Below are 23,007 nucleotides of genomic sequence, written 5' to 3' on the forward strand. Positions count from 1 at the left end.
CACTTTCATCAAGAGGCTCTTTAGTTCCTCTTCACTTTCTGCCATAAGGGTAGTGTTATCTGCATATCTGAGGTTATTGATATTTCTCCCGGCAATCTTGATTCCAGCTTGTGCTTCTTCCAGCCCAGCGTTCCTCATGATGTACTCTGCATATAAGTTAAATAAGCAAGGTGACAATATACAGCCTTGACATACTCCTTTTCCTATTTGGAACCAGTCTGTTGTTCCATGTCCAGTTCTGACTGTTGCTTCCTGACCTGCATACAGGTTTCTCAAGAGACAGGTTAGGTGGTCTGGTATTCCCATCTCTTTCAGAATGTTCCACAGTTTATTGTGATCCACACAGTCAAAGGCTTTGGCATAGTCAATAAGCAGAAATAGATGTTTTTCTGGAACTCTCTTGCTTTTTCCATGATCCAGCGGATGTTGGCAATTTGATCTCTGGTGCCTCTGCCTTTAAAACCTGCTTGAACATCTGGGAGTTCATGGTTCACATATCGCTGAAGCCTGGCTTGGAGAATTTTGAGCATGACTTTACTAGCGTGTGAGATGAGTGCAATTGTGCGGTAGTTTGAGCATTATTTGGCATTGCCTTTCTTTGGGATTGGAATGAAGACTGACCTTTTCCAGTCCTGTGGCCACTGCTGAGTTTTCCAAATTTGCTGGCATATTGAGTGCAGCACTTTCACAGCATCATCTTTCAAGATTTGAAATAGCTCAACTGGAATTCCATCACCTCCACTAGCTTTGTTCGTAGTGATGCTTTCTAAGGCCCACTTGACTTCACATTCCAAGATGTCTGGCTCTAGGTCAGTGATCACATTATCGTGACTATCTTGGTCGTGAAGATCTTTTTTGTACAATTCTTCTGTGTATTCTTGCCACCTCTTCTTAATATCGTCTGCTTCTGTTAGGTCCCTATCATTTCTATCCTTTATCGATCCCATCTTTGCATGAAATGTTCCCTTGGAATCTCTAATTTTCTTGAAGAGATCTCTTGTTTTTCCTATTCTGTTGTTTTCCTCTATTTCTTTGCATTGATCACTGAGGAAGGCTTTCTTATCTCTCCTTGCTATGCTTTGGAACTCTGCATTCAGATGCTTATATCTTTCCTTTTCTCCTTTGCTTTTCGCTTCTCTTCTTTTCACAGCTATTTGTAAGGCCTCCTCAGACAGCCATTTCACTTTTTTGCATTTCTTTTCCATGGGGATGGTCTTGGTCCCTGTCTCCTGTACAATGTCACGAACCTCCATCCAGAGTTCATCAGGCACTCTATCTATCAGATCTAGTCCCTTAAATCTATTTCTTACTTCCACTGTATAATCCTAAGGGATTTGATTTAGGTCATACCTGAACGGTCTATTGGTTTTCCCTACTTTCTTCAGTTTAAGTCTGAATTTGGCAATAAGGAGTTCATGATCTGAGCCGCAGTCAGCTCCTGGTCTTGTTTTTGATGACTGTATAGAGCTTCTCCACCTTTGGCTGCAAAGAATAGAATCAATCTGATTTCGGTGTTGACCATCTGGTGATGTCCATGTGTAGAGTCTTCTCTTGTGTTGTTGGAAGAGGGTGTTTGCTATGACCAGTGCATTCTCTTGGCAAAACTCTATTAGCCTGTGCCCTGCTTCATTCCGTGCTCCAAGGCCAAATTTGCCTGTTACTCCAGGTGTTTCTGGACTTCCTACTTTTGCATTCCAGTCCCCTATAATGAAAAGGACATCTTTTTTGGGTGTTAGTTCTAAAAGGTCTTCTAGGTCTTCATAGAACCGTTCAACTTCGGCTTCTTCAGCATTACTGGTTGGTGCATAGGCCTGGATTACTGTAATATTGAATGGTTTGCCTTGGGAAACGAACAGAAATCATTCTGTCATTTTTAAGATTGCATCCAAGTACTGCATTTCGGACTCTTCTGTTGACCATGATGGCTACTCCATTTCTTCTAAGGGATTCCTGCCCACAGTAGTAGATATAATGGTCATCTCAGTTAAATTCACCCATTCCAGTCCATTTTAATTCACTGATTCCTCGAATGTCTATGTTCGCTCTTGCCATCTCCTGTTTGACCACTTCCAATTTGCCTTGATTCATGGACCTAACATTCCAGGTTCCTATGCAATATTGCTCTTTACAGCACCAGACCTTGCTTCTATCACCGGTCACATCCACAACTGGGTATTGATTTTGCTTTTGCTCCATCCCTTTATTCCTTCTAGAGTTATTTCCCCACTGATCTCCAGTAGCATACTGGGCACCTACTGACCTGGGGAATTCCTCATTCAGTATCCTATCATTTTGCCCTTTGATACTGTTCATGGGGTTCTCAAGGCAAGTATACTGAAGTGGTTTGCCATTCCCTTCTCCAGTGGACCACATTCGGCTGTGGTCCATGTGACCAGATCGACTAGTTTCCTGTGATTATGATTTCAGTGTGTCTGCCCTCTGATGCCCCCTCGCAATACCTACTGTCTTAGTTGGGTTTCTCTTACCTTGGGCGGGATATCTCTTCACAGCTGCTCCAAGAAAGCGCAGCCGCTGCACCTTACCTTGGATGAGGGGTATCTCCTCAAGGCCGCCCCTCCTAACCTTGAACGTGGAGTAGCTCCTCTTGGCCCTCCTGCGCCCGCGCTGCCACCGCCTATTGGACGTGGGGTAGCTCCTCTCGGCCGCCGGCCCTGGCCTCAGGCGTGGGGTAGCTCCTCACCATCGCGCCTCTTTGCGTGTTCGGTTGTGCCGGGGCCAGCGTCTCTCGCGTCTGCGCCGCCGGGGCGGTAGAAGATGCTAAATAATCTTTTTTTGAATGGTAATCATTACCTTCCTAAAAGATTTCTAAAGAAGAACCACGTGCTCAAATTAACAAATGGCATATGTTCCAATAAGCCTTCTTCCTCTGATTTTTTTTTGCGGGGGAAAGGCTAAGGCAAAATTAAAAAACAAACAAAAAAAGCCCTAGGAGATTCAACTCCTTTGTTGCTTAACAGAAAATACAGAGTGGAAAGAGCCACAAGACACAGCTTTTGCTTTCCCAGATCAACATATTTCAACTCAAAATATTGACTGAGTACAGGGTAGAGAATTAGAGAATGGGTTATAGAGTAGAGCCATCATCATTAGAAGAATTAAATAAGAAGAGGCAAACACGGGAATGAGAAGCCAACTAAAGCCCCAGGGAGAAGATGATGCGTGAGCTGGGCCTTGACGGAGAAGTGGGATCATTTCCCAGAAATGCTGGGGAACCATTTTCTTCCATTTCATTCGATTCTGGACATCCTGACTGAAAATTAGCCTTAAAAGTCCATTTTATCTAGATGTGGTTTAAAGGACAAAGCCACAGTGTTGGTTTACTCCACAAAGACTATAGAAAACATTCACTGATGTTCAACAAATTTGCTAAACTCTCTGAGACTCAAGATACTCTTTGACTCCAAAGTGGACTAAGTGCACTGATTTTTCCCATTTAATCAATGATGATCATTTACAACCAGCTACGGACGAGCACTAGGCTTGGAGATAGGATATAAGGGAACATACACAATAAGACATGGGCTCTCTGAGAGCTGAGTGACGGATGATACAGATGCAAATTAAAAATTGCAAGACAAGGTAGTAAACGTGACTCAGAGATGGGTAGGGAGAACACAAAAGGTGGACCAATCCCTCCCCAGGGATGCTGTGATGGTTCTAAGAAGATGTGACATCTGAACTCCTTCTCAGAAGATCAGAGGAGATCATTGGATATAGACAAGGTGGAGAGCATTCCAGAAAAGAGAGGTAGCCTGTGCAAAGCTGGAGAGCACAATGAGTGCTCTGGAGTTAAAGCTGCGCAGAAGGAGAGCTGAGAAGGAGGCTGGAGAAGCTGGGCTGTGTGCTTTAGGGTGCTCATGATCAAAACAGGTTCCGGAGGATCCTGTGGATGCCCCTGAGAGGACCAGAACTGATCAAGGTCAACGAGGTGAATGATTTCAAGAGACAGGCTTAGCGTGCCTGTACTCTGTCCACACCCACACCCACTTCCACAGAGCAGGGCTGCTTCAGTGTTTCATATTAGATTCCATATTAGATTTCATTTAGGGGGAAACGGAAACCAAAGGGCACCAAAAAAGCAGGTGACAATGACAATCATAGATGTGTGGTTGAGAAAGACAATTCCATCATCAGTTACAAAGAGAAGGGAAGAGATAGAGACCAATAAACTGTTTATTCCTGTGGTTCAGGCAAGAGATGATGAAACCTTGAACAAAGGTATAACAGAGATCAGAAACAAAACATAATCGTTACAGGATTGTCAAATGTATTTCAGGGCCACTTTGTAGAGCAGGAAAATGTTCCAGAGTGCTAAGATTGTGCTGGGTGAGAAGGGAGAAGTGCATAGCGCACAAAAGGGTTTATTCATTTCACTTAGACCTATGCACAGGAGAGGCCATATGGTTTTACGGTCAACGGTTAGATGGTCCATTTAGGACTGTCTTCATGACCCAGGCTCCCTTACTGATGGAATCCAGCTGACAGCTAGTCACTGGGAATGAAACAGTCAAAACGCATCTAACATGGATTGGGAATACCCCCGCCCCAAACATTTAGTCAATTCTCTGCCTCAGATGCAAATAAGGTTCTCCATGCAGAACCAGGGGATAATTATGCTCTGGGAAGTGGCCTCCTAAGTCTATTTAAGACACCCCTGAGTTCGCAGGCATGGCCATCCTCTGCCTGCTCCAGGTGTGCCTGGTGCCCACCCACAGCCTGCTCTAGGCTGGTGCTCGCTCTCCCCCTCAGTCCCTCCACCTTGCTCCCTCACCTCCCCTTCCCCAAGATCCCTTGTCCTCATGTATTACCAGTCATCTCCTCCCACACAGTCTGTTAAAGACTCCAGAACTAAAGGATGGAGAAGGAAAAGGGAAGGGAGCCCATCACTGTAGCTGAGCTTAAGGTTAGAACTGTGAAATACAATTAGACACTCAGTTCAGTTCAGTTCAGTCGCTCAGTCATGTCCGACTCTTTGTGACCCCAGGAATCACAGCATGCCAGGCCTCCCTGTCCATCACCAACTCCCAGAGTTCATTCAAACTCATGTCCACAGAGTCGGTGATGCCATCCAGCCATCTCATTCTCTGTCGTCCCTGTCTCCTCCCGCTCCCAATCCCTCCCAGCATCAGAGTCTTTTCCAATGAGTCAACTCGTCACATGAAGTGGCCAAAGTATTGGAGTTTCAGCTTTAGCATCAGTCCTTTCAATGAACACCCAGGACTGATCTCCTTTAGAATGGACTGGTTGGATCTCCTTGTAGTCCAAGGGACTCTCAAGAGTCTTCTCCAGCTCCACAGTTCAAAAGCATCAATTCTTTGGTGCTCAGCTTTCTTCACAGTCCAACTCTCACATCCATACATGACCACTGGAAAAACCATAGCCTTGACTAGACGGACCTTTGTTGGCAAAGTAATGTCTCTGCTTTTTAATATGCTGTCTAGATTGGTCATAATTTTCCTTCCAAGGAGTAAGCGTCTTTTAATTTCATGACTGCAATCAGCATCCACAGTGATTTCAGTGAACTACAAAGATTAAACTGCTAGCCAGCCTCCTGTAGTTCACAATGCTAAAGAGTGTTTCTCAAATTTGTCACATTTCAATATAGAGAAGGAAATGGCAACCCACTCCAGTGTTCTTGCCTGGAGAATCTCAGGGACGGGGGAGACTGGTGGGCTGCCGTCTCTGGGGTCGCACAGAGTCGGACACGACTGAAGCGACTTAGCAGCAGCAGCAGCATAGAAGTTAATATACATGTGCATGTACATGGAAAAAACTGAAAGTGTTACTCACTCAGTCATATATGACTCTTGCGACCCCACGGTCTGCCAGGCTCCTCTGTCCATGGGATTCTCCAGGCCAGAATACTGGAGTGGGTTGCCCATTCCCTTTTCCAGGAGATTTTCCTGACCCAGGAATCAAACCTGTGTCTCCTGTGTCTCCTGCATTGTAGGCAGATTCTTTACCCTTTGAGCAAGTAAAATCTAAAATAGATGAAAAGAAATCTGGAAACCAAAAAACGAAAGAATCACTATGCAATATATCTGAAACTAACACAATCCTGTAAATCAATTATACTTCAACACGTCCATATATTTGTGCAATCAGAAAAAAATTTTCAAATAAAATAGAGCCAAAGAAACCAAGGCCCAGGATACTACAGGAGATTCATGGAGGGGCAGGAAATGTTTTTGACCTACAGAGCATCCTTAGTGATCTATATCCTTCATCTGCTATGTCTTCTTCACTGGAGGGAAGATGAGTCTGGTTGACAAGAAAGTAACCCCAGAGGTGGTATTTGGTAAAGGGGAACATTTTGTTAACTTAAGAGATCTTCCTCCATCAAAGCCAACAGTCTCTATTTCTTTTTCAATAATTTCTACTCCATCCTTCAAATGCTCTCACATTCTCTGTAAATCTCCCCCCTTTTCACACTAATCCATAATGATTTACTGCTCTCTGAACTACCATTATGCTGAAGTGGTTAAGATCTGCGGGTCTTGGGATCACTCAGGTTTGAGTTTGAATTCTCATCCTGATATAAATTTATTAAGTGAATGCTGGCAAGTTATTTAACCTTTCTGAGCCTCAGGGTCATAAAACCTAATATTCATAGACCATTGACTCCACATCAGGCACCGTTTCAAGCATGATACTTACTTTTTCTCATTTAACATCAACTCTATAAAGTAAGTTCCATGATGATTCTTATTTCACAGATGAGGAAATAGAAGCAAAGGAAGGGACATCAGTGCTCAAAGAGTCCCACTGCCAGTAACAAAGGCTGGATACAACAACCAGATGTCTGGGGGAAATGGTTCTCTCTCTGCAGCCGGGAGAGGCCAGGCCACAGCTGGACCTAGGACCTTGGGATCTGAATCCGGAGCCTGGCTCACCCACCGTGCCACTGCCTCTGCACACCTGTGCACCTTTGGTTGGTGGTTAGGATTCAAGAGGTGTGCACGTGACATCCTGAGTCTTTGGCATGGTGCCTGGCACATAGCAAATACTTTCTGAACGGGAACTGTGACGACTAGGAGTCTGATTATGATGATGATGGTTATTTGCTCAGTTGTGTCCAACACTTTGTGACCCCAGTCATGTCTGACTCTTTGTGACGATAGCCTGGCAGACTCCTCTGTCCATGGAATTCTCCAGGCAAGAATACTGGAGTGGGTTGCCATTCCCTTCTCCAGGGAATCTTCCCAACCCAGGGATCGAACCCATATCTCCTGGGTTTCCTTCATTGCAGGTGGATTCTGTACCATCTGAGCCACCAGGGACGCCCTTGTGGATTTTATTATCGACTACTTAACACTTAGATGTTTTCTTAGCTCTATACCTGTTCTATCATCTTCCCATCTTGTAGTGTCCCTGGAGAAGGAGCCAGTCTCCTATCTAATTCCCCATAGCGCAATGCTGGGAACATGTGTGCCAGCATCCATGGATTACCTAGACTGAGGCAGTGTGTGTTGCTGTGGTTTTTCCCCAGTTTAACCCAAAAGGATCAGTATTATGGCAGAGTATGTGCCTATACACATTCCTGTCTTGTGTCTTCATAATATGCCCTGGCTTGAAAACATAGATGAGTCACCGACCCTGCCATAAACCCAGAAGGAAAGAAAGAGAACAATAAAGGAGACGGCAGTGAAAGAGGGAGGAAGAGAGAGAGAGAGGTAGAGACAAAGAGAGGAAAATCTGCCTCCTTCTGAAGTACCTTTAAGCATCCTTAAGGGAAACTGATACTCCTCTGTTTGATGACGCTTCCTCTATCTGTCCCAAACCCTGCCTTCCAAGGGTGATTGCAGTTTGTACTAAGCATTTGTAGGGAAAACTTTGATCCCTTTTAAACATCAGACAGTGGTAAAAAAAAAAAAAAAAAAAAAATCAAGACCGTGGCAGTCATGAAACTGCCATTCTGCTCTAACAGAGTCAGTATTGCTACCTTAGGAATTAAGGACGGAAGTCCTCTGCGAAGTTGTCAAGGAGGTTCTATTTTTGGCCCCCAGTCTGTTTCCGCAGTGATTAGAAAAAGCCAGCCAGAACACAAAAAAATGGTTGAGGGCATCTGAAATATCCATGAAAGGGACACGAAAAGCACTTACATGTGTCAGACAGAGGAGACAATTTGAAACAAAGGGAAAATCTGAAGGCAGATTATTTAACATTCATTTATGCATTCATTCAACAAATATTTGCTGAGTGCCTATTTGGTGCAGAGCCCTGCATGGGGTGATCCTATGGAGGGTATAAATATTAAACAGGCTCAACTTCTGCCCTTATCTTACAGTCAAGTGGGGGAGATAAGACATGCACATATTTATTATTTAGTGGTATCGTGTAAACGTCTGAGGTGGAAATCTGTGGGCTAAAGGGCTACATTAGTCATTCGACCGAGAGTGAGGACACAAATCAGCCTGGCCCACAGTATCATCAGCCAGCACATGGCCTCAGCCTTCTGGCCTTTCCATAAACCAACAGCACACAGGTCCTCTGCAGCAGACCCAGACTCTCAGGAAATGCAGTTACTCAAGTCCTCACTCCTTCAGAGGAAGCAATGGCTGCATGAATTATACTCAAAAGGCTGTATTCAGTGGCCAAGGATTTTAAGACCCTTAAAGGGGCAGATTCAGAATTTCAGAGAGGCGGTGTCCCAAGGTAGTTTAGCACGGAGGCTTTGGAGGTGCCGTCCTGGGTTTGCTCTCAACTCTGCCTTGCTGCCTTCTTGACAATGAACCTCTTGAAACCTCTGTCTCCCCCTCAGTAAAATGTCAGTTATGAAGATTCCATGATGCAATGTGCTCTGAAATAGAGTACACAGGAACAGACGCCTAGTCGGAAATGGAGTGCTCTAAAGACAGATGTTAAGTTGACAAGGTCATTTTGGGTTCGCAGCATTCTATACTACCATACTAGGCTCTAGTCCTGCAGTCTATTCTTAGTTCCTCCTTTTGTGATATGTGATACTAGGTTAGCCATTTCATTGTTCTCTTCCCCATTTTTTTGTTGTGGTAGCAAAATATAGCTAACATAAAATTTGCCACTGTAGCTATGTTTAAAGGCACAGTTCAGTGGCATGGTGTACATTCACACTGTGAATTCAACCAGCGCCATCATTCATCTCCAGAACTTTTCATCTTCCAAAATTGAAACAGTACACCCATTAAATGTTAACTTCCCATTCGCCTCTTATTCCAGCCCCTAGCAACCATCATTCTACTTTCTGTCTCTATGAATGTGACCATTTTAAGTACCATATATAAGTAGAATGTACAACATTGATCATTTTGTGTCCATCATTTTTAACTTAGCATAATGTCTTCAAGGCTTATCCATGTTGTAGCATGTATAATAATTTAATTCCCTTTTTAAGATGGAATAATATGCCATTGAATGATATATATCACATTTTGTTTATTTATGCATCCATTGATGGGCATTGGGGTTATTTCCACCTTTTGGCTCTTGTGAATAATGCTGCTATGAAAATTAGTATATAAATATCTGTTCAATCATTCTTCATTTAAAAAATATATTAATGCTGTATTTTAAAAACATCTTTTATCCCTTGGAGTGACAATATATGGGTTGTTAAGGTAGTTTCTCATTAAACTAATCTGTGATCTTGGTGGGAGTATCAGGAAAGTTATTTTATTTTGGTCCTATAGTGTAATTCTTCAATAAATCTCTATAATTGTAAGGCAAACACCCTTACAACCAGCATGCTTTGTCAATACAGATTGGCTATATTTTAAAATAAATTGCTAAATGTAAAAAATGTTGAACATATACTATTGCTGAACTTTAAGAAGTATTACATGTTTTCTTTAGAAGTAAATAGGCTTGTAGAAATAGGAATTGACTAACAATGTCCCATGGGCCAAAATCCAGCCCACTGCCTGTTTTTCACTGACTTGCAAACTAAGAAAGGGTTTAATACTTTTTTAATGGTGGAAAAAAATCATAAGAAAAGTAGTACCTCATGACATGAAAATTTCAAAAATTCACATTTAAGTATCTATAAATAGTTTAATCAGGACACACCAACACTCACTCATTTCTGTATTGTCTATGGCTGCTTTTGAGCTGCAATGGCAGAGTTGAGTAGTTGTGACAGAAACTGTATAGTCCTTGAGTCCTAAATATTTATGAACTAGTCCTTTAGAGAAAAAAATTTTCCAATCACTGATATACTCTCACTTCCTTATTTATAGTTGAGAAAACCGAGGCCCAGTAAGCGTCCTGTCGGACTGGCAATCACAAAGCATAGAGTCACTGTGAGGAGTCCAGCGGTCACAACAGCCCATCCCAAGTTCCTAAACTACACCCCAGTATATTTCTGGGGTAAAGCTCAGTGTCTTACCTTCCAGCTGAACATCATGAACCAGTATCATCGTTGTATCACAGTAATAGTACAAGAAAGTCTGTCTCTGTTCTTAATTTCCTCTGCTGAATGCTAGGGGGAAAAGAGATATATGCTTAGTTATTAACTTCTTTGCAAGAGTCACACCGGTTCATATCTTTCTAGGAGGACCTTTGTCTTTAATTTCTTAAGCACTATTTCATTTGATGAAATACTTCCCAATTACTTTCAGGATAAAGCTTAAGTGACTAAATATGTTATAAAGCTCTTCCTGACCCTGCTCCAACTTAACCTCCCCAGTCTTATTTCTCTATCCTTGACTTCTTGCGGCTCTCTTTGTCTTCCGTACTCAGAAGAATTCAGCAAATTCTCAGTACCCACTGCAGATGTATCTTACCTTTGCATCTTTGTTCATGCTCTCCCTTGACCAGGGAAGCATGAGTCTGCCCATCCATCCAGCAAGGTCCTCTTCATCCTCCAAGATCCACCTCAAGTGCCTCAGCCTTTGAGTAGCCTCCCCAGTTCCTGCCACAGGCAGAAGTAGTAACTCTTTCTTTCACTGCAGATTGTGGTCCAAATCATTTGAATAATTCTGTATTAAAACATCTGAATTTATTATGGGATTAGACAAGAAGTTATCTCTATAGATCAGCAGACAATATGACATCAAAGGGGTGGGCCCATCGACATTTCCCAAGCTTTTAATTCACAGAGATATTATTTAATGTATATGCAGAGTACATCATGTGGAATGCCAGATTAGATGAAGCATAAGCTGGTATCAAGATTTTCAGGAGAAATATCAATAACCTCAAGATATGCAGATGATACCGCCTTTATGGCAGAAAGCAAAGAGGAACTAGAGAGCCTCTTGATGAAGGTGAAAGAGGAGAGTGAAAAGCTGGCTTAAAACTCAACATTCAAAAAACTAAGATCATGACATCTGGTCCCATCACTTAATGGTAACAGTGAGAGACTTTTATTTTCTTGGGCTCCAAAATCACTGTGGTTGGTGACTGCAGCCATGAAATTAAGAGACGCTTACTCCTTGGAAGAAAAGCTATGACAAACCTAAAGAGCATACCAAAAAGCAGAGTATACCTTTGCCAACAAAGGTCTGTCTAGTCAAAGCTAAGGTTTTTCCAGTAGTCATGTATGGATGTGAGTGTTGGACCATAAAGAAAGCTGAGCACCAAAGAATTGATGCTTTTGAACTGTGGTATTGGGGAAGACTCCTGAGAGTCCCTTGGACTGCAAGGAGATCCAGCCGGTCCATCCTAAAGGAAATCAGTCCTGATTATTCATTGGAAGAACTGATGCTGAAGCTGAATCTCCAATACTAATGCAAAGAACGGATTTATTGGAAAGGACCCTGATGCTGGGAAAGATGGAAGGCAGGAGGAGAAGGGGACGACAGAGGATGAGATGGTAGGATGGCATCATTGACTCGATGGACATGACTTTGAGCAAGCTCCAGGAATTGGTGAGGGACAGAGAAGCCTGGTGTGCTGCAGTCCATGGCATCCAATGAGTCGAACACAAGTGAGTGAGTGAACAACAACGAAATGATTCCATGCCATTTGGTCATCATTAGTCACAGAAGCTTGTACTGTCCTCGTGTGCTCTTACTGCAGTTATTGCATAATGTGTAGATATTGTAACTGCAATTTCTGAGCCATGATGCTTTATACTAATATGTACAAAGCAGTATGTTATGAAAATAAAATATTTTATAATGTTTATTTTGAATAAACATTCTAAAAACTAGAATAATACACTCAGAGCCTCATTTTGATTGGTTCTCAACCAATAAATAATCCTGCCAGAACTGAATTGTGCATCTGAGTTTTCATTTTTTTAAAAAAATTATTTATTTATTTATTTAGACTGTGCTGGGTCTTCGTTGATGCAAGGGCTTTCTCTAATTGTGGTAAGAGGGGGTTACTCTCTAGCTGTGCATAGGCTTCTCATCTAAGTGGTTTTCCTGTTGCAGAGCACAGGCTCTAGAGCACAGCTCAGTAGTTGTGGCACATGGGCTTACTTGCTCCAAGGCATGTGGGATCTTCCCGGACCAGGATCGAACCCATATCTCTCTCTTTGGGAGGCAGATTCTTTACCACTGAGCCACCAGGAAAGCCCCATGAGTTTTCTTCATTCTTGTTGAACTGATAAGACTTCAGTGTCAACACAGTTCATAAAAAACTTCCTAAAGATGACATAACATACAAGTGAGATTACAGGGAGGTTTGGGTTTTTTTGTTTTGTTTTGTTTTGGTATAAATTATGGATTTAGGTCTTGATGTGTTACGAAGAATTGATGCTTTTGAATTGTGGTGCTGGAGAAGACTATTGACAGTCTCTCGGACTGCAAGGAGATCCAACCAGTCCATTCTAAAGGAGATCAATCCTGGGTGTTCATTGGAAGGACTGATGCTAAAGCTGAAACTCCAATACTTTGGCCACCTCATGCAACGAGTTGACTCAATGGAAAAGAGTCTGATGCTGGGAGGGATTGGGGGTGGGAGGAGATGGGGACGACAGAGAATGAGATGGCTGGATGGCATCACTGACTCGATGGACATGAGTTTGAGTGAACTCCGGGAGTTGGTGATGGACAGGGAGGCCTGGCGTGCTGTGATTCATGGGGTCGCAAAGAGTCGGTCATGACTGAGCAACTGAACTGAACTGAACTGACGGAACTGTGTTTCAATAAGTTATGTCATTATAGTGACTGGAGGCTTCCCAGGTAGGGCTAGTGATACAGAACCCACCAGCCAAAGCAGGAGACACAAGAGACTCGGGTTCATTCCCCAGGTCAGGAAGATCCCCTGGAGGAGGGCATGGCAACAGACTCCAGAATTCTTGCCTGGAGAATCCCATGGACAGAGGAGCCTGACAGGCTACTGTTCGGTCTATAGGGTCACAAAGGGTGGGCCACGTCTGAACTGACCTAGCAAACAAGCATAGTTACTGGAGGGAAAACATCAGTAACATGTTCAATAAGCTCTTTAGGTCATTTCTACCATCATTCCATTGCCACCTTGTTGACTCTCTTTCTCTTCCCTTGTGTGTGTTGACCACAGAGACAATGGAATTCCCAATGGGGTGAACTTTGAAACTGCCATCCATATTTCACTACTCCTGAAATTTTCTCTAAAGTTAATTGTAGAGGTCAAAAAAATTGACTTCCTGTCAGAACACCTTGGATGCAGGCTTTTATCCCTACTATTGATGGTTATTTTGTCAAGTCAGTCTCTTTTGGCTATTTTCTTACCAGTAAAATAGTCATAGCAATTCCTATCTCCCAGTTTGTTTTTTGAGAATTAAGTAATGTGACTTTTTTCAGAGTTGGGCACACCAATTAGGAGTATGACACTTATTCAGAGAGCAATTCATCTCAAACACATCCTGCCAAATGGTCACCAAGTGCCAATGAAGTGCCATTCTGCATTTTGCCTGGTGACGAGGAAGCGACCATCCCACCTCCAGCTGGCAGAAAGACAGAAAAGAAATAAATGTCTAAGTACAAATTGTGGTGGATGACACAAAGGAACAGACGAGCTCCTCTGAGGGAGCAAACACCTTTGAGGTGTTGACCTATAAGCATCAACCACAGAAAGGAGATGGGTTCCAAGTGAATGATTAAAAAAATAATCAAAGCCATCCTCTAGTGGGACCAGAAAGATGTCCCTGTGACAGCAGAGGTGTCTCCCCATCTATGCCACATATAGGGAGAGGGCCTGCACGACTTGTCTGCTTTTTCCAGGTGAGACTTCAAGGTAGGAGTGGGGAGTAGAAGTATTGAAAACATCATGCAGCATGCCATTCTTGTACAGCACTATCTAGGAATCACATGTGAAGAAGGATTATACATAAACATTATATATATATATATACTCTATGTATACATATATATACATTCTCTATAGCATAATTGTTGAGAGTAGAGAATATGTCTTTCCAAAGCAACCCCAAGTCATGACTCCATTTGAGATAGTGGAGCTACACTTTCTAGATTCACTCAGTAAAGATTTATTTGGGGGCACACATGATGGATGCCTGGTACCGTGATTGACACTGGAGAAAGACAGAATTCCTGCCTCCTGGCAGCTCAGAACCCAGCCTAGAGTAGACGAGTCACAGAGGGATCCAGTGGAACACAGAACAGTATGAAGGAGAAAGTGAGCTCAAAGCCTGATGGATACATAGGGGAGAGAATTGGCTCAAAGCAAAGGGGATGGCAGTAGGCAGGATGCTTCCCAGAGCAGATGTGTAAACATGAGCGAGCACAACCATTCAGGATATTGTAGCTGGTTCCATACAGTTGGAGCAGAATCTTTGCATTTTAGAAGACAAAGAAGAAGAAAAAGTAGCTCATAGAGATGGGCCTTGTGTGCCCTTCTAAAGATCTAGGATTATGTCCTAAGGGTTATGTATTACTAATAAATCATTCTAAACAGAGGAGTGATGGATCGCTTTTGTATCCATGAAAATGTTACTATATTTTACATTTAATTTTTAAAATTCCTATGTACATATAAATGTATGAACCATAAATGTGCAGCTCAATAATCTACAAATTATATTGTAAGAGGGCATTTTGTGATTCTATAGTAATTTACAGTCATTTTGGCTGTTATCTTCTGCCTGCCTGCTAAATCACTTCATTCGTGTCTGACTCTTTGCAACACTATGGACAGTAGTCCACCAGGCTCCTCTGGTCATGGGGTTCTCTAAGCAAGAATACTGAAGTGGTTTGCCATGACCTTCTCCAGGGGATCTTCCTGACCCAGGATTCGAACCTGCATTTCTTATATCTCCTGCATTGGCAGGTGGGTTCTTTACTACTAGCGCCACTCTGGAAGCCCTGTTATCTCATTTGTTACTATAGGTGTTTAGTTCTTCCTCTGAAGACAAGCTTAAATTTGAAGCTTCAACTGCCAATGAAGACATATTTATTCTGGTCTAAATTATGATAAGTGAAGTGAAGTTGCTCAGTCGTTTCCGACTCTTTGTGACCCCCGTGGACTGTAGCCTATCAGGCTGCTCTGTCCATGGGATTCTCCAGGCAAGAATACTGGAGTGTGTTGCCATTTCCTTCTCCAGGGGATCTTCGCAACCCAGGGATCAAACCCGGGTCTATCACACTGCAGGCAGATGCTTTACCCTCTGAGCCACTAGGGAAGCCCATAAATTATGATAGATCCCTCCTAAATCTGAAGGATGTAGAAGAATTCAGTAAACATGATATTCCTAAGGGCAGTGCGGTTGTCAGATTTCATTCTGGCAAAGGGGTAATGAAGGTGGGTGGGGGAGGCACCGCCCTGTTTGCTGGGGGATGGGTAGGACAAATGAAGAAATGAGGCCACCAAGGCAGAGAACCCAGGAGGAGTCCTGCATCCAGGTCTTCTGGAAACGGATCACCCTGGAGGACCCTACTTTCTGCTAAAACCATGTCCTTTTGGTTTTTTTCAATTCCACTTCCCACTGGCATGAATTAATTGACTCCATTGATAAAGATCAGTATCTTTTTGCCTTGGATCCCCCTCTGCTCTGGGCATCTTCCTCAGCATTTTATGCTTACCTATAAGTTCTGCTCATTTCTAACCATCCTTACAATGTTACTTTCTATGTGAGCTCCTCCTCCCGCTACCATCTGCTGCTGCTTCTGCCACAAAATACACTCCATTTGGAGTGGTTTTGCTCTCAATCACTGACCTTGTTGGGCTACGTAGGCCACTTCCCAAAGCACTGGCCAGCCTGTAGTCTTATTTCACTGTTGTCTCTCTTGGTCCAGTCACTGGGTCCAGGGTAGGACAGGTGAGGCAGAATATGATTCCTCCATGTGAGGGGTTGCATGGGCAGCTCCCTATGCAGGGTTCTGTGAGCATGACTTCCCTCCAGATCTGGGATCGATGCAGAAATTCATAGATCCATTTTCCACAGTGGCTGCAACCCACCTTAAAGTAGTTCTATGTCAGCTTTGGAGTCCAAAAAAAGCAGGACAAGAGTCTAGGGCCAATGATTGCTTCAAAGGAAGAAGTAGAATGAATCCTATTACTGCATTTTTATCCCCCTTACAAGGCTCTCGGAGTGTTTCTTTAAAAGTATGTGAACCAGGTCAGGTTTTCCCTGCTTAAAGCTTTCTAAAGCTTTTGCACTGCCCTCAGAATAAACCTATCCTCCTCCCCATGGCTACTCAGGTGCTGCCTGATCCAACCCTTCCTCTTCTTCAACATCAGTGTGGGAGTCTTTTCCGCTCACTCACCAGCCTTCAGCCAGGCCAGCCTCCCTTCTGTCACTCAGACACTAGAGCTCAGAGAACTTGTACCTGCCGTTCCCTCTATCTGGAACTCTTCCTTCAGCTCCCAGGGGATTAGATCCTTTATGTCCCAACTTGAATGCCACCTCCCCCAAGAGATCTTCCCTGACCACCTGAATCAGAAACTCAGAGGGTGGTGTGAAATGAAATTCAGGCTTTACAGCAAGACAAGAAAAATTTAAACTTAAAAAATATTGTCTCTGCCCTCTGGCCTCCTCGTTCCCCTCCACTGTGCATCGTGTTTCTCCATTATGCATCTACTCATCAGCAGAAACTCCTGCTCAACCATGAAGAGCGGCTTCTCCTAAGACAATTCCTTAAAGACGACATTCTTTCTTGATAAGAGATCACTGGCACTCGGATCTGGATCATGCAAACTGTCAATAGTAAGTCATTTGATGTACAGCCCTCTGTCTCAAAAAAAGCTTATATGACAGTGTCTTGACTTCTAACAGGCGGTACAGTTCTCGGAGTTTTCTGAGTTGCTGTTCCTGGGTTATAATCCTCAAATTTGGCTCAAATAAGAATTCCACTTCTTTTACAGATTGACTATTGATTAATTTTTACCAATAACGGGTAAAACACACACTGAATTTTGAGATCTTGTCTAAGAGAGCACATGGAAAAAGTTCCAGTTGAAGTCAGGGAGAGTCTGAGTTCTAAAGGGTGCAATGCTATAAATTTATCAGGTAAGTAAATACCTTATATACATAGATAGATAGATAAAGATTATACATATATATCTTTACGCGCTGTTTATGTGATAAGTGCTATAAAGAAAACAGGATAAAAACAGAAACCAATGGTACTAGTGTGCTGTGAACCCTGAGTTTCCCCCAAATCTGTTCATTCATTTGTTAAACAGGGTCCTGGCCTTGGCCAAGTGTAATTGATGTAGGACCGTCAGAGAAGGCATTCTGTGGTCCTGAATCTGTACTGATTTGAGACGTGAGTCAGGAGCAGTCTGAGGATCTGAAAGGAGGGTGGTCCAGGCAGAAAGGTTTAATCAGAAAAGAGCTCAGCATATTTGAGAAACAAAAAGGAGACTAGCGTGTCTGGAGCACAGAGCTGGGATGCAGAGAGAAGGATGAGAGTGCAGATGAGGCGTGAGCTATACTGACATGGCCACGGTGGGTAGTTTGCATTTCATTCTCCTTGCAATGGGCAGTCCTCAGAGTATTTTAAGCAGTCAGTTGACCTGAATGGATTCTTGGTTTTAAAAGATCATTGTGGATGCTCTGTGAAGAATGGATCATGAAGGTAGAGTTGTAACTGATAATTTTTGCTTAAATATTTAACTGTTTAACTTTATTTTATTGAAGCATAGTTGACTTACAATGTTTCAGTATATAGCAAAGTGATTCAATTATATGTATGCATATATAAAAATATATACATTATTTATCAGATTCTTTTCCATTATATTTTAGTATAAGATATTGGATACAGTTCCCTGTGCTAAACAGTAAGTCCTGTTGTTATCTATTTTATATAGAGAGGTGTGTATCTGTTAATCCCAGATTCTCAGTTTATTTCTCTCTCCCCTTCTTTCCCTTTCAGTAACCATACGTCTTTTTCTGTCTGTGGGTCTGTTTCTGTTTTGTAAATAAGTTCATGTGTATCATTTTTTTAGATTCCACATACGATATCCTATGATATTTTTAATGACACATTCATGAGGCTTGCAGTGTACTCAGCACTACTTTAAACCCTTTGTAAGCTGTTATTCACCAAATCCAATAACACCCCATGAGGTAGATACATCACTCATTCCACTTTTTGAATGAGACAACTGAGATTCAGAGCGTCAATAACTTTTCTCAGATTGGACAGCTGGTAAATGGCAGACGCAGGACTCAGACTTAGGCAGCAGGAATTCAGAGTCTGGGCTTGTAACCACCATGCTTTAAATAGGTATACTATTCCCGCCTTCCCTCCTGACAAAGGATGGCTTTAAGCTTAAAATAGTATGCTCTGGTAAAGTGCTTTGAATATTAAAAAGGGTACCATATGACTTTAACAATGCCATTATATTGCATAAATGTAACTCATTAAACAAAGTATAATGAATTGGCTGCTAATCTTCTGTATATTGTGGTTAAAAGCAGCACTAATATTTGCAGCAAGAAAAACAATTAGCACGTTCATTAAGTAGAGTCCTGCTTATACACTTCACTCATTAACTTTAATCATCTCTGAGATGCTTAAACTAAACTAACCTGTCAGCCCCAGAGTCATTAGTGCCTGTCTTCAAAAGATGATGCTTTAATTTTTAGGGCATGTTTTAATTTTACAGACTAACAAAGAAGCCAGCACAGTCACTAATTTCCCTTAATGGTACTCATGATCAAGATATTGAGTATTATTTAAGCTAAGAAATCATTATCCTTCACAATAGCACTATTAACTGGATCCTAATTAATAACTGCATTTCTTTCCCTTCACTTTTCCAAATCTTATATCTCCTATTTGGCCTTTAAATAGTAATATACATTCTTAAACAGAATATATCAATATTTCTAAGATGGTATAATTCTTAAGTCTAAGTCAACATGAATAGCTCCATATATGACACTGGATAATGAAGAAAATTTAGGAAAGTAGTTCTTAATGTTCTGAGTATGATAGATACCTTTGGTGGACTTCCTGATAGCTCGGACGGTAAAGAATCTACCTGCAATGCAGGAGATCTGGGTTCCATCCCTGGGTCAGGAAGATCCCCTGTAGAAGGAAATGGCAATCCACTGCGGTATTCTTGCCTGGAGAATCCCATGGACGGAGAAGCCTGGTGGGCTACAGTCCATGGGGTCACAAAGAGTCAGACATGACTAAGTAACACACACAGATATCTTTGACAATCTGAGTATACTATGGACCTCCTTCCAAGAAAAAAATGTACATGTATACAATTTCACTAGATTCACAAAACTTCTAAAGTGTATCCTTGCATCACTGGGAATCCCAGGGTAAGAATCTGTGCTCTAATTTAACTTGCCTGTTTAGAAGCAACTAAAGTTTAAATCTAGTTGATGATAACAGTCAATCTTAGAAGAATACTAACCAACAGACATAGAAGGGAGAAGTAGAAAACTCACTACTAAGAAAATTTGGATATGGAGTTGATATTGGATGGTTTTGATAGGATTGTTTTCTTTTCTTGGGTGATATAATGGTATTTGTTATGCCGAAGAATGCTCTTGTTTTTAGGAGATATTTGTTAAAGTATTTGAGGATAAAAAGTCAAAAGACTAAAATTTACATTGAAAAGTTTTAATAAGATAAACAGATGATAGATGAATAGAGATATACATATATACATACAGTTATGGACTGAACTGTGATTTCCCTTTAAATTCACATGTTGAAGCCATAATCACCAATGTAACTGTTCTTTGAGAGGGCTTTTAAAGAAGCAACTAAGGTTATATAATGTCATAAGAATGGGGTCTTTATCAAGACTGATGTCCTTACAAGAAAAGAAAGAGACAGGAGTATACATTCACAGAGAAAAGAGCATGTGAGGACACAACTGGATGGCAATAAACTTCACAATTGAAGAAAATAAACTTTTTTGTTTAAGCCACCCAGTTTATGGTATTGTGTCAAGGCAGTTCTGACAGAGTAAGATAAATTGGATGGATAGATAGATGATAGATAGAGATATCAAATGTGGGGAAATATTAATAACTAAAGAAACTAGATTGCAGGTAGGTGGTTGTTACTTTACTATTGCTGCAAATTTTCTGTTTGGAATTTTGCTAGTAAAAATTAAAAGGGGGGACCTCCTTGCTTTTGAGCATTTGGGATATTGGAAAAGAAAGCGTGAACGTAATATTAAGGGGGAAAGTAGGATTTACATGGATATTTTTGAATAGAAGCTGATATGAGAAGACTCCAATGGAAAATAAGTTTGAGAGTTGTTCTAGGAATAAGATTGGGGAAGAGGTTAATAAAAAAAGGAATGCCTCAGGTTAGAATCCTCATTGTCTCAACCCATTTTAATTTCAAGTAAACGGAAACTTATTACAGATTTTCTTTATTTAATATGTTCTGTGTACAGCTATAACCATCAACTTTGATCACCAGAGTATTAAATTTTGAAGAAGCTGTTTAAAAATATTGATTTGATTTATGGCTTGCCAGAGTTTGAGGATATTACCAGTAGATAAAGCAAGCAGAACTGATGTGGAATGAGCCCCTTCCACTGCAAATGTAGGATCACTGGATAAAAGGACTTATAATGCACTGCTAGGACATAAAGGGAAATACTACATAAATGGAAATGTACTACAGTCCTGAATGGAAAAAAGATTGTAAAGACATCAATTTTCTCCAAATCTATACATAGGATCAATGTAATTCCCATCAAAATCTCAATCAAATGTTTATGCATCTCGATTCTAAGATTTGTATTAAAAACCAAGGTTGCCAACAGTAGAAAACAAAAACAATCTACATAAAAAGAGGAAGAAAAACACTGGGTGCCTTGCCCCAGCAGATGCTAAGTTCTGGTTATGAAAATGTATCATAGCGTGCTGTGGGAAAAATAAACAAATAAACTAGTCTAGAAACTGAACCACATATATATTGATATATCATAGAAGGCACTTTGCATATTAGTGAAAAATAGGGGGATTTTCAAATAACTGGTGCGTGGACATTTGACCATGTTTATTGGATACAGAGTTAAGTCTCTCACAATATAGCCAAAAAATCTATTTAATTCAAGTTAAAATTTCAAATAAAACTTTTTTTTATAAAAAAGGAAAGAACTTACTTCATTATGACCAAATATATAGACAAACTACAAAGGAAAACACTGATACTTTTGACTACACCAAAGTTTAAAATTTCTGTACATTAAAAGGCCTTATTGACAATAATCAATTCGTTGGCAGAAGATATTTGCAATTCATATAGTAAACAGAGGCTTAGTATGCAAAATATTTTGAACTCCTCAAAGTAAAAATAAAACTAAGTTAATAGGCAAAGGCATGAATAAGCATTTCAATGAAGGAAAAACAGAGTCAAAAACGTATGAAAATTGTTGTTCCCTTATTAGAAATCAAGGAAATGCAGATTGAAACCACAGAAAGGTGCCATTTACACTCACTAGATTGACAGAAAATGTAAAGTCATGCAGTCCCATGTGTTGGCAAGGATGAGGGGCAACAGCAGCACTTACACACATTGATGTGTGACTCATCCACATTCTCCAATAAAGTTTAAAAATTCATATACCCTGTGGTTCAGCAGTTTAATTTCAAGCAAATACCATAACAAAAAGCTTTCCTGTGTGTACCAAAAGACACATACAAGAATCTCCATATAGTGTTGTTTATAACAGCAGACAACTGGAAACAAGCTAAATGGTCATACTGAAACTCAGTTGCTCAGTCGTGTCTGACTCTGCAACCCCACCAGGCTCCTCTGTCAGTGGAATTCTCCAGGCAAGAATATTGGAGTGGTTTGCCATTTCCAACTCCAGAGGATCTTCCCAGCCCAGGGATCGAACCCTGTTCTTCGGCAGTGCAGGCAGATTCTTTGCCACCTGAGCCACCAGAGAGGGCTAAATGGTCATAATGACACTGAACAAACATCATTATCTAGATAGACAGGTATACCCCTTAATATTTTAATTTGTACTTCCAATGAAGGTTTTTCCAGTGAGTCAACTCTTCACATGAGATGGCCAAAGTATTGGCGTTTCGGCTTCAGCATCAGTCCTTCCAATGAACACCCAGGACTGGTCTCCTTTAGAATGGACTGGTTGGATCTCCTTGCAGAGCAAGGGACTCTCAAGAGTCTTCTCCATCCCCACAGTTCAAAAGCATCAATTCTTCGGCAATCAGCTCTGATGCTGGGAGGGATTGGGGGCAGGAGGAGAAGGGGACGACAGAGAATGAGATGGCTGGATGGCATCACCGACTCGATGGACATGAGTCTGAGTGAACTCCGGGAGTTGGTGATGGACAGGGAGGCCTGGCGTGCTGCAATTCATGGGGTTGCAAAGAGTCGGACACGACTGAGCGACTGAACTGAACTGAACTGATGAAGGTTTTTCTCTTATGTATCCACTGTATAGCACAGTTATCAACATCAGGAAATTTAACAAGGATGGAAATATTTTTATCTTATCCATAGTCTTATCTGTCCATAGTCAATTTTTCCTACCGTTTCAATAATATATCTTTATCCTCCAGTACAGGATCCAATCAAGGATCACACACTACACTTATTTATCATGTTGCTTTATTCTCTTTTAATTTGTAAGAATTTTTCAAATTTTTCTTTCTTAATATTT

General features: G+C 41.5%; 1 long non-coding RNA gene across 1 annotated transcript in view; it reads right to left on the reverse strand.

The window, feature by feature from the left end:
• Positions 1 to 2,351: 2,351 nt before the first annotated feature.
• Positions 2,352 to 23,007, reverse strand: part of LOC148778524 (uncharacterized) — a 65,551-nt gene continuing 44,895 nt past the window's right edge. The window contains exons 5-8 of the long non-coding RNA XR_016038758.1: positions 10,779 to 10,973; positions 10,382 to 10,474; positions 5,812 to 6,023; positions 2,352 to 2,752 (exon numbers count right to left, since the gene is read on the reverse strand). This is a non-coding gene — a long non-coding RNA (uncharacterized LOC148778524). The remainder of the gene's footprint in view (positions 2,753 to 5,811; positions 6,024 to 10,381; positions 10,475 to 10,778; positions 10,974 to 23,007) is intronic.

The sequence above is a fragment of the Moschus berezovskii genome, chromosome 2 (assembly GCF_049115385.1).
Source record: "Moschus berezovskii isolate FMDL1 chromosome 2, NW_MosBer_1.0, whole genome shotgun sequence".
Lineage (NCBI taxonomy): Eukaryota > Metazoa > Chordata > Mammalia > Artiodactyla > Moschidae > Moschus > Moschus berezovskii.